Here is a 9583-nt window from a genome sequence, read left to right as displayed (position 1 = left end):
AATATTATTATGTGTCCTATGTTTTTATTTGCTAAATCTGGCAGTCCTATTTTGGTGGAGATTTTCATTGGTCTATTCATGAGGATGGTAAGTTGCAATGATTAGTAAAGGCAAAGTACAGGAAGAAAAAAACATGAACTAGGATGTAAACAGTTCTGAGTTTGTTTTTAGTCTTAATCACTATGATATTGGGCAGATTGTCTAACCTCCTAAACCTTCACTCCTAATCCATAAAATAAATAGACTTTGCAATATCTACCTCAAGTTCTTATGGAGTACAAATAAGTTAATATATAAGAAATCTAAACAGAAAACTAAAGTGAAGAAAACACCAATGAATATTAGGTACTACAGTCTCATTTCACAGTTCAGCTACTATGAACTATTTACGTTTTAATGAACCTGGAGTGAATATGTATCATGCTGTTTTTTGCAAGGATTTAATAATGTTTGTCGTTTTACTTAATTATATAGATATGTAGACTAAATACCACCGAACAAATCTAATATTTTATTCCATCAATATTTTGCCAAGTAAAATGCCTTTTCTTTCTTTTACCACCAGCACCATTATCATTAGTACACAGTTTCTTATTCTGTCGCTTTATCACCCAATATCTTATGCCACCTAAACAAAACGGTTACCATGATTTTGATATATACACATACATATTTGCATATACAAAAGTGTGTATATAATAAATACATATGTGTGCATTTGTACACATACATACATATATGTTCACATATATTTGCACATATACATGTGCACAAATACACACATATATGTATGTGTTTGCCCCCATATTTCTGATGTTAAATCTTCAATAAAATTTCTATAACAAATATTGGTCACCTATACACCTATATGTATTTATTTATTTACCTATAAATTTTTAGTTGACATGTGAAAGTTGTATGTATTTATGGGATTGAATGTGATATCTCAATGCATATATACAATGTACAATGACAAAATAAGGGTAATTAGCATATCCATTACTTCCAACATTTATTATTTCTTTGTGTTGGGAACATTCAAAATCCTTCCCTCTACTTACATGGAAATATAAAATAAAACATTGTTAACTACACTCGCACTATAGTGCTATAGAACACTAGAATTTATTTTTCCTATCTAGCTGTAACCTTGTGTTCATTAAGCAAACTCTCCCTCAGGAATGCTTAGAGCAAGCTTCTATGGCCCCACTCATCACCTGATCCAGCAATATCACTAATGGGTATCTACCAAGAGAGAAATAAGTCATTGTATGAGAAGGCACTTGCACATACATGTTTACAGCAGCACAATTCACAACTGCAAAAATATGGAACCAGCCTAAATGCCCATCAACTAACAAGTGGACAAAGAAAATGCGGTAATATAAATATCATGGAATACTACTCAGCCATTAATAAAATGAAATAATGGCATTCGTAGCAACCTGGATGGAAACCTGGATGGAGTTGGAGACCATTATTCTAAGTGAAGTAACTCAGGAATGGAAAACCAAACACTGTGGGTTCTAACTTAAAGTTGAAGCTAAGGTATGAGGATGGCAAGGCATAAGAATGATACAATGGACTTTTGGGATCCGGGGTGAAGAGTGGGAGAGGATTAGGGGTAAAAGATTACACATTGGTACAGTGTACACTACTTGGGTGTTGTATGTATTAAAATCTCAGAAATGACCACTAAACAACTTATTCATGTAACCAAACCCCAACTGTTCCCCAAAGACCCATTGAAATAAAAACAAAAATTTAAAAATTATAAAAATTTAAAAATGAGCCTTAATACAACTGTTACGAAACTAAAATTTGATATTTTAAAACTAAATTTTGTATATAGTATTAATGAAATATAGTAAATTATTCATATTTTGATTAAACTGCAAAAAGCGTGTGATATTTTATGTTATCAAAGATTAAATATTAAGAGTAAAGGTTTTGCTTTTTCTATGTAGCTTCCTTTGCTTGCTTTTAAAGACTTATAATTATCACTTTCTTTAAATGGATGACTGTTATTTTACAGTGACCTGTGATCCTCTTTTAATCATGTGTTTTAAGCCTTTGATACATTTGACAGTCTTCCTAAAATCAAATTCCAAATTCTAAATTTGGTCTATTTGACTACAAGCTAACTTTTGGACAATCTAGAAGGGACCGTGGAAAGAAAAGAGAGACATATTAAACTAATTAGGCTAATTTAATATGTTAAAATTACATGGGAAGCATTTTCAAATAAGAAATAATGGTTAACTCTGAGTCATATTTGTATAAATTTGTTGTTAATGTTTTATTTGAAATGTATGATATTCCTAGAAATCTGATATATCTTTGTGTGATGGCTAATATTCAGTGTCAACTGGATTAAGAGATGCCTAGATGTCCGGTAAAGTATTGCTTCTTGGTTTCTCTGAAGGTGTGTTTAGAGGAGATTGACATTTGAATCAGTGGGATGGGAGAAGAAGACTCACTCTCAAAATAAATGGCCACTATCCAGTCAGATGCCAGCATAGCTAGAACAAAGCAGGTGGAAAAAAAGGGATAAGTAGCTTGCTGAGTCCTCTTACTCTGTTTTCAGGCCAGACACTTGCTTCCTCTTCTCCTGCTCTTAAACATTAGACTCTAAGTTCTTAGTCTTTGGACTCTAGGACTTTCGTCAGTGGCCTTCTGGGAGTTCTTTGGACTTTGGCATCAAACAGAGGGCTGCACTGTCAGCTTCCCTTGTTTTAAGGCTTTCAGAGTTGGACAGAGCCATGCTACGGGCTTCTGTCTTTCCCTAGCTTATAGATAGCCTATTTTGAGTCTTTGCCTTGTAATCATATTAGCCAACTCTTTCAAATAAACTCCTTTTTATATATACCTATATCATATTGGTTCTGTGCCTCTGGACAATCTTGGCTAATGTACTTGGTATACATTATCAGTCATAACTCTAATGCAAATTTGTAGTGTGCTATAAAATTACCAAATTTCCTTGTTAATTATATTATTGTTATAATGAATTCTCATCAGACTTTTAAGCATGTCCATTTTAAGTCTTGTGCATAGTAAATTGCTTTATTCTGATTCTTTTTTTCTTAAAACTTGTTACAAATTTTAAAATATTGTGTTTTCTAGAAGGTATGTAGAAAAATAATTTTAATATTCTCATAAGTACAGGTTTCTAGCATGTTTGAATTTATACCTTTTCACTACATTTCCAGACTTCTAATAAGAAAGAAACAAAAACTGGACTGATAAAATTGCTAACCCAACACTAAGCAGAATAATTAATTACATGACATTAAACTGATAAAAAACTATATTTTAATAATGTTTTGTTGAAAGCATTGCTGATTTTGTTAAATTATTTGCTTTCTAAATGGAAGGAAACATTTTTTAAACTGTGTGTAGCTTGTAGCAAATTGATAAAGCATACTTTTGTGGGTAACATTCAAGTATTTACTTTTGTCCTACCTAATCCCTTCAGAATTTAAAAACCATTTACAAATACTCTTATATTATGACAATATAGTAATTTTCATAAGTTCAAAAATATCTTCTCTTTATAACAGGACAATTGGGGATACTGGTGGTACTACCAAGGCTTTGACTGGAAAGTTATATTTTCAGATATAACCAGTTGGCTTTCAGAAACTGAGGTTGAATTTATGAAGACATCTGATGCTTTCGGAAAACCTTGTCTGGTTTTTTTGTCTAGACAGGGTTGCTTGCCTTTTAGTAAGTGAAGAACATCAGTTTTGACATGCCCAGGATTTTAAGTTTTGGGGTGACCTCCAGAAAAGAGGTATTCAACCAACTGATGCAAGTAATATAGGCACAGTGATGTTGAGATTTTGCTTTGGCTTATTAGCCTCAAGGGGATTTTCAAAAGTGTAATCTGAGGTTTCTTATGAAAACCTCCCAACAAGGCTAAATTTAAAAAGAGTGTATAGTATCAATCACCAATCTTGATAAGCTTAAGTAAATAATCAGAAAATTAATCAAAAAATCTGAATTAAGTAAAACAGAAAAATGAAACTCATTTAGTAAACATTATTCTGACTGTGACTATATTTGGTTAAATTATGGGGGCTTTAGAGAAAAAAATGTTTTAGACAAAACCTATAATATCCCATTATTAGATTCTATGTCATTGTTTCTTAGATTTTATTATTTACCTGCAATTTGGACTGAATCTTGAATTATTTCCTGTCTTTGAGAATCTAAACTAAGGTTTTCAATTATTTGCCTATTCTTCTAATTTGGAATTACCAGAAATTAAAACTACCTTTATCTTGAGGCCCTACAAGCTGAAGAAACTCAATTTGACTTTAAAGAAAAATCACCACAACAGCTTACCTTTGAACAAACTTAATAACATATAAACTGCAAACTAAAAAAATCTTTCAGATAGACACCGCCTACTTCTGCTCCAGCTGAAAATGAACTTCAAATGCAAAATCTAGACATTTTCTCAAACGCTGGACACAGAAACTACTTAATAGACTACTCCAAATATTACTCTATATTTTACATTTATTTCCATAGAAATGCCTCTTATTAAAACCTGTTTGCCTGGGCCTATAGTAGCCTAGTTTTCAGAGACCATCTGCAATGCCATCTTCTAAAATGAGACACACTGATTTAAATGGACTTACCTATTCCTAGGAATGAGAGACTGGCTTAATTGGATGCTTTGTCACTCAGCTACTACAGCAGTTTTTTTTTTTCCTTTGGTCACCTCAGACTGGAGTGCAGTGGTGCGATCTCAGCTCACTCCAAACTCCGCCTCCCAGTTTCAAGTAATTCTCCTGCCTCAGCCTCCTGAGTAGCTGGGATTACAGGCGCCCACCACCATGCCCTCTTAATTTTTGTATTTTTAGTAGAGATTGGTTTTTGTCATGTTGGCCAGGCTGGTCTTGAACTCCTCTCCTCAGGTGATCCTCCTGCCTGGGCCTCCCAAAGTGCTGGGATTACAGGTGTGAGCCACCATGCCTGGCCCCCAATTTAAGTTTTAATGTATATAACTTCTGGGAAAGTTTCAGACCTGGGAATATTGGGGCTTAGCAAATGATACCCCTAATTATGGCACTTTGATATGCTGAACTAATGAAGAAGCCTCAAGGTGTTTCTGATCATTTTCTCCCATCCTGTCTCTCAACACTCTGTCTTCTTCCAAAGCACAGAATGAGGCTGTTCTCTGAAGTTCCTTTATCTGCCTAGATACTGGACCCACCATAGAGAAACACAGTGGTCTTCAGTCCCCTCGCTAAAATATCATTGATCAGACAACATTAAAGCTCATATCACAGAGGAAGAGACTGAAAATTAAACACCACACCTAGACCCCAGAAAAATGTTGTCTCCAACTATTGTCTGTTCTATTGTTCCACTCAATTTCCAAAGAGAATTATTTACGAACCATTGTATGAGCATTGGGCATATTCATTCTCCCAAAAAATTATTTCCTATCTCACAAAATTGCCACATTTTCCTCATCTCCCCTTTCCCTACGTAGCATTGTGTATAAGCATTTGGGCATCATTGGATTATTGGTAATCACGTTTCTGAAATTTTCCTATGCTTATGCATATTGCATAAATTTGCATACCATTTTCTTCTGTTAATCTACCTATTATCAGCTCATGTTCAGTAAACCTTCAGAGGACAAAGGGAAAGTTTTTCCCCTTTAAATAAACCATTATACAATTCTGTGATAAAATTGTGTCATTGATGAATGAGTGAAGTTCTGACATACACCTTTCTTGTTTCACTGTTTTCTCATTCATTAACCTAAACAAAAATGTCAACCAACATTCAAGGCAAAGTACATCAATCTGTCAATTATACCAAAGTAGGATATGGCAACAAGAGTTCAGCAAAAATTTCAAAAGCATTCTATAATAATCAATTGGCAATATGAATTTACAAAAGGAGTTTTCTCCTTTATTACTTAGCATTGTGTGCTACCTCTCTTTTATGTTAGTAAAATTATATGTGTGTATATATATACATATAAATATATATAAGTATATATACTTATATATATATTATAAGTATATATATACATATAAAGTATATGTATATATAGTTATATATATACATATAAAGTATATGTATATATAGTTATATATATACAAAGTATACATATAAGTATATGTATATATAGTTATATATATACAAAGTATACATATAAGTATATATACACTTTTTCATAAGTATGTATATATACTTATATATGTATGTATATATACTTAATATATATAAGCGTATATATACTTTATATATATGTATATATACTTAATATATATAAGCGTATATATACTTTATATATATGTATATATACTTATATATATTAAGTATATATACGCTTATATATATACACTTATATATATTAAGTAAATATACTTATATATACATATGTATGCATATATATGTATGTATATGTACTTATATATATTAAGTAAATATATACTTTATATATATAAGTATATATAAAGTATATATATGTGTATATACATACAAACATATATATAGTATATATACACTTAATATATGTAAAACATATAAACTTATATATATTTTTATATATATTAGTATATATAAGGTATATATACTTATATATATATAAGTTGAATATATAAAGCATATACATACTTTATATATGTACAATATATATATACAGTATATATGTGTATATATACTTTATATACTTTTGTATATATAAAGTATATATACACTTTTTATATATATGTATATATATACTTATACATATATAGTGTATATATATACTATATTATATATAGTATATATATATTTTATATTATATATATTAAATATTATATATATAAGTATATATACTTTATACTATATATATTAAGTATAAAATATATATATACTTATATATTACTATATATAACACTATATATATTACTATATATACTATATATAATATATATATTAAGTATATATACTTAATATATATAGTATAAAGTGTATATATACTTATATATATAAAAATATATATATAAATACATATATAAAAATATATATATAAATATATATATTTTTTTTCCAGAAACTAATTGTTAAGCACTTACAAGTAAATAATTGAATGTAATTGTACTGTTCTACTTATATAATGACTGTGATTTATTTCATAAGTTTTTTTTTTTTTTTTTTGCTAAATGCCCTATTTATTCTGCAAACAAGGCTTAGAAATGTATAGACAAAATTTGTAGGTTGGAAGATCTCTGTGTAGTTATTACTTCACAACTATACTTCACAAAAGCAGTAATGTGGGCAGCTTAGGAACATATTAACCTACCATTGTTTTGTTCAGAGCGAACACAGCGAGAATAGATTCCTAAGGCCTGTTTCTCTAGGTGATTGTCACATTTTGCTGCTCTAGTCTTTAAGAACAAGTGAAGCCTTCACTTGAGCCGCCATCTCCTTGCTGTTCAGGGCTTCAACAATTGCAAGCGCGAACTCGAAGCTGGTCCCAGGCCCACGGCTTGTAAGAATCAGGCCGTCCTTTTCCAACCGATTCTCAGAGTAGGTGTAATGACTTCCGTTCATCATTTTGTCTTTAGCAAGCGGATGTGTTGCAACTTTACTTCCAAAACCTATTTCATGAGCCAACAGAGCAGTAGGACCTGCACAGACAGATGGCGGCTATCAGGCCCTTGCGGTTTTCCTGTTCCTTCAGTATCTCCTTCACAGCAGCAGACTCAGATAAATTCTGTGCACCCAGATTACCTCCTGGTAGAACCACCACATCATATGGTCCCTCTTTTTTTGCATCTTCAAGACTGGCATCAGGACAAATCATGACATCACGGCTACACTGTACTGGGTCTTTTCCAGTCAGACCTGCAACGGTGACCTTTATCCCAGCTCGCCTCATGACATCTACAGGAATGACGGTCTCCATTTCCTCCGCTCCTTTAGCCAGGATGACCAGAGCTCTTTTGGAAGCCATTTTTATATGTTTTAAAGGCCTACACCAGGATGAAGGTGTATGCGCTCCAACACGCATGCGCACCGCCCGGCCTCCCTCAGCCGCACATTCCATAAGATTATGTTTAAAGAGTGTAGCTATGTTTAATGCAAATATAAAGCTTATTAAGATAACTAGGCTTAAAAATTAAACCAAAAGGTAAATTTTTTTAATAGATCACTCTTTTAAGGAGTATTATCCAGATAGCGCTTGAATTCATTACTTTTATCAAACCCAATTCATTTTAATAATGATTTTATAGCTAGAATTGATTATTAGACTTGTTTGATTATTAGATCAGTTTGAAATATATGAGGTAATTCAGTGGATGGTCTTAGTTTATCTTTCTAGCATTATAACGAAATTACGTTTGTGTGTGTGTTTGTGTGTGTGTGTGTGTGTGTGTATGTGTATTGTAGTGGGTCAGAAAGTGAGAGAGTGAGAGAGAAAACAAAGCAACAAAAAGTATTATTTTTAAAACATCAAGCACAAGTCCTTTATGACTGTGCTCCTAATCAGGGAGGAGCCATTTCCCACATTTTTAAAAGGATAAACATGTTTTTTTCTCCTCATGTTATTAATTAACTTATTTTCTAAATGGTTCTCAAAATTTAAATATAATAGCACATTTATTAGCAGTAAAAATTACCTTAAAAACTAGATACTCTTTGAAAACTGCCTTCTTAGAAGTCATTAAAAGTCTTTCATTTTAAAAGAACCCTGCTTTAAAATAAGTTTAAATAGAAAAGTCAACAAGGTCTTTAAAAGTGATTTAAAGAAGCTTCATCTATCACAAAGGCTTATGATTGCTTCACTTTATTCTTTGTAGAAGGTTCTCCATATAAGTGTGAGAAAGATGAATTATAACCCTGTATGCGTAAGATATACCTTGATCCACTAAATCCATAGTATAGGGAAGCAATTTATAATAGGGTTTCATTATTCTGGTCTTCTATTATCATCGGAATATTGTAATCACTCCGAAGTGTCTCTGGTGTTCTCTATGTGACATCTTTAAATCTACCATCACAGTACCTGTCTTTGTCTTCTTTTTATTTGAAAAGCAAATAAACTACCAATTGTTTTTTAATTAATTTGATCAATAATATAAAGCTCTTCATTTGGTTTCAATTTGTGTGGAAACTCACCCACAGCATCTTTTGCTTTCATATGATTCTAGAAGCCAATTTTATAATAAAGTTTCCCTACAGGCTTTAAAATAATCAAGTTTATATTCCACTTGGTTTTCAACGCGCTTTATTTCTCCCTATATAATTGTAAAAAGATATGAGAAGACACGTTGATTTTATGTACCTCTATATAGGAAGTCTAAAGACCAGGTAACAGAAAAGAATAAAAAGGAAAACAAACTTAACTGATTATCAGAATCAATAAAACAACGGTTTAGTAAATAAAGCATTCTGCAATCCACTGAAGATATACTGAATCAGTTTCTTCCAGCTCTGGGGACTAGGAATTTATTTTTTCTCAGCTGTTGAATTATTCCAATGTAAACAGGTTCAGTGTTTAAATCTGGAAATCAGTGTCATAGATGAGTGGTTGTCAAAATGTTGTTCATAGACCAGCAGCACC

General features: G+C 31.7%; 1 pseudogene; it reads right to left on the bottom strand.

Annotated features, from left to right (window-relative positions):
* Positions 1-7363: 7363 nt before the first annotated feature.
* Positions 7364-8037, bottom strand: LOC105725714 (Parkinson disease protein 7-like; annotated as a pseudogene).
* Between the last annotated feature and the right edge of the window lie 1546 nt (positions 8038-9583).

This window comes from Aotus nancymaae, unplaced genomic scaffold (assembly GCF_030222135.1).
Source record: "Aotus nancymaae isolate 86718 unplaced genomic scaffold, 86718_ANA_hifiasm-v0.15.2.pri h1tg000004l, whole genome shotgun sequence".
In the NCBI taxonomy this organism is placed as follows: Eukaryota; Metazoa; Chordata; class Mammalia; order Primates; family Aotidae; genus Aotus; species Aotus nancymaae.
The sequence above is the reverse complement of the archived record's forward strand: the minus strand, read 5'-3'. Positions and strand labels throughout refer to the sequence as shown.